Source organism: Aphis gossypii, chromosome 2 (genome assembly GCF_020184175.1).
Source record: "Aphis gossypii isolate Hap1 chromosome 2, ASM2018417v2, whole genome shotgun sequence".
NCBI classification, from domain to species: domain Eukaryota; kingdom Metazoa; phylum Arthropoda; class Insecta; order Hemiptera; family Aphididae; genus Aphis; species Aphis gossypii.
This window is the reverse complement of record NC_065531.1, coordinates 51,851,508-51,855,398: the sequence shown is the minus strand read 5'-3', so window position 1 is coordinate 51,855,398 and position 3,891 is coordinate 51,851,508.

Sequence of the window (3,891 nt, the reverse complement as noted above, 5' to 3'; positions counted from 1 at the left end):
TCGAAGTGTTCGCATTATTATTGTACGATGTTTACCTATGTGCAATGTAGGTACTAATATCCTGCAAACATCATTGTCCTCAATCTCATCCTTTTCACGTATTCTCGTATATATATACGCACAGCAGTCGTTCAGCGTTTCCATGCGGTGCCGTTGATGCTCACACACACGCACACTTAAATGTTGAACGTGTATACGATTTTCAATTGAACTCAATTCGGACCGAAGTTCCTGATCGAACACATGTCAGCCGCGCGGGGTTTCGGTCCATTCGTTTCGTACAATGACTCGTTTTTATTTCTCCCTCTCACTCACCAAAAAAAATATATATATATGAGCACAAGAAACGTATGTGTTGGTTATATTATTATCTGTATATATAGGTATATACACATTGAAAATTCATCGGGCGTAATAGCATTGTGCATTGCACTCGTAAAATATTAAATTATATAATTAATCGCGTTGATGGCTACCTCCTATAATATTATATTATATATAGTAAACGGTGGGGCCTCGTCGTCACTGCATCTGCTATAGTCTGCCACCCCCACTATACGATGCATAGTGAAATATATATAGTAAAGACTGTAGCAACAGCTATTTCTAACTATATAATATGGCGCAGATCGTTCACATATATGTTCACATGCATAATATGTACAATAATAATAGAAGTTACTTACCTATAGACGTCGTGTCTCGAACATCGAAGACGGATGAGGTGTCGAAATTGATAAACGGCGCATGCAGTTGATGAAATCGCTTATTATATTATATTCTGCAGTAGGTGTATTATAATATTATTTTATATACAATGTGCCTACGACGCCTGGAGTAAATAATAATGACATATTATATACCTTGAGTCAGAATTAGGGGTCGTTTTGACACCAGGACACGAGACTTGGGTAGGTGGTCCTTTTTAAACTATTGTCATCCCACTCATCCCTCATTGCGCCCAGTAAAATCAAAATTATGAAACATTAGTAAAACCAGACAACACGGCAGGTAAGTTTAATATTACAAGTCTTGTAATCATGAAAACTATAGAATATTTGTAATAAAGTCAATCTATTCTAAATCATATAATATGTACGCTTATATTATATATTATTTTTAAAAACATTTTAAAAACAAATATTTTAGTATCAAATTACTAGTATTATATACACGTGATAATGTGTGTGATATGTAATAATACCTATAGGTACCTATAGAATTTTTGTAAAAGATTTTTTCTTGGCTTTATTTTTGGAAAATCTCTCGCAGCTAATTTACTTGCTGTTACGATGATATAATTTATTTTATAATTAAATACCGTTCTAGGCGATAAAAATACTTTGTTACTATATATATTATTTAACTACGTAACGATACTCGATTTTCTAACACTCGTTTACAAATCACAATTTTATCAAGTTATCAAATTGTATTATCTGATTTAAATTTTATTTATTTTATTAATGTGAATATACCTACATCAGTGAGCCATTCGGCAGTAATAACTCCGTTTGTATTAACAACAAAAATACATACACATATACACAAATACACAATGGAACGTCGATTGCAAACATTAATTTAGGTATACCTAACATAACAGCTTCAGGTGAAAAGAATTGAATTAAACGAATATACGCTGTTAATTTACGCAATTTGCGGAACCGTGTTGATTTTAATAGTCAATGATATACATACACGACTCAGAAAATTCCATATATATATACACGATTTCGCACAATTTTAAATGCAACGTTGCCATACAAATAGTTTTAAAAAAAGTTTTAAAAATAATCAGCTATTAACTGTACAATTTAAAATATATTTTGTAATTTATAAAACAAATAAAAATATAATAACGACAGTTTTATTCGTTATATCATCATTTCGTTACCTATACACTATATTTTGACGCGCGGTAAAAACACGCGTGTATCGCTCGAGTACCGCGCGTTACCGGGTGCCGCCGTTGTTACTTACCGCGCGTCGAAATCACTATCTAGTTAGTCTAATGTGGCTCGGCCCTTACAATAATAATATGTATTTCGTATTCGGTATGGCAACGTTGCGTTTAAAACCATATATATATATATATATTGTATGGAATTTGTGGAGTTGTGTATGTATATCAGTGGCTATTAAAATCAACACAAATTCCGCAAATTTGTGGAATCGTTCTCCGCCGGTAAAATTATCATGAAAATAATGATGCTATAAGAATTTCAATAGACATCAGATGAAATCAAAAAAAATTGTCGGTTTATTTTGGGTATCGAATACAGATGAACACTTAAACACTTTTATTTAAAATAGAAAAACGCGTCAACAAAGAATTTCAAATTGATAAACTAGTAGGTACTATAGTATTATGTAGTAACAATTATAGATGTTTATGGTACAAACATTTTTTTTCTATTCATGGATAGAACTATCAACTTATTGTTTGTGGTGGATCCTTTAAATACGTTAAGCCTTGGGTTCATACACTGTCGTAGTGTCGTCAAATATAACCTTTGATCCGAACTTAATTACAAACCACTATACACGAAGGTAGTCGACTGTGCAATACGTTCCTTACAGTTGTATAAGAATTACGAAAAACGATAATGTTATAGATACGTTATTGTATAATAGATAAAACTTTATTTATGTTGTCGTATCAAACACAGATATTACTGTTCAAATTTCCGTTGGTAAACAGTCGCGTGACCGTCGAATATGTACAAATAATATTATCATCATCGTTAAATTATTATAAATAATTATAATTGCAGATACTGAGTCAACAAAAAAAAAATAAAAATAACCACACTCCGCTGTATTACACACATACCATAGACATTACACACACAGACGCACACACGATTATGCTTGTGCTCTAAAGGTTAATAGGCGAAACGAGATAAGTGAAGACGTGTACCTATATAATATATATTTATATATAATATATGATATAAAGTTTATATATAAACGCCACCGGCGATAGCCGACGTGCGTTTTATTCGCTTCCGTTTTCCGCCGGAAGACGGACAATAGCAATAGCTGAACGCGCGCGCGCACACACACACGCTATATAAATAGGAGAGGTTAGGTAAACGCGGTCGAGTGAAAGAGTAAAAAGCCTCTCGAAAGAATAGGAAATATTAAACTATACATATATATAAATATAATACCTATACAACCCGCACGCACACACGCAGTGTACGTAAATGATGGGTACAGGGTGATTCACACAAGGCGCGTTATAGTTCAATTTTTATTTAAATATTTAAGTAATTAACTATGCAATTTTATGATGTGTAGACACGTTTAAATCCGAAACATATAATACATACATAAAATTTAGTTTTAGACCATTTAGTATAGTGCATGGTACTATTACTACATTCTCGGAGTCATAATGGAAGCCAATATTATCATATAGGCACATAAAATATGACCTATCTCATAAGTGATATAACTCGGAAAACCACTTATATTAGAATTTATCGGTTTAGATATTTATTATTAGGTACTAGATTAAAACGTTGATTTTCTTTCTTCGCACATAATTCTTTGTCTAAAATCAGGAATTCGAATAGATTCATAATGATAATTTAAAGAATATAAAACGGTGTTTAGTGTGCAGCGCGGCATCACCCTGTAATAATATGTACATATATATATATATAAACACGGTGGTACGGATAAGTATATTATATTGCTATACACAATATAATAATAATAATAATAATACGTAAACGCGGACGTATATAAAGACGACGTGCACACATTATGACAGGCGCTGTTGGCGTTAAAAACCGCAATTAAATTACATATATAGGTACGTGTGTGCATATACATACACGTTGTTTTTATTATATTATTTTTTTAGCGTGTCTAATGACA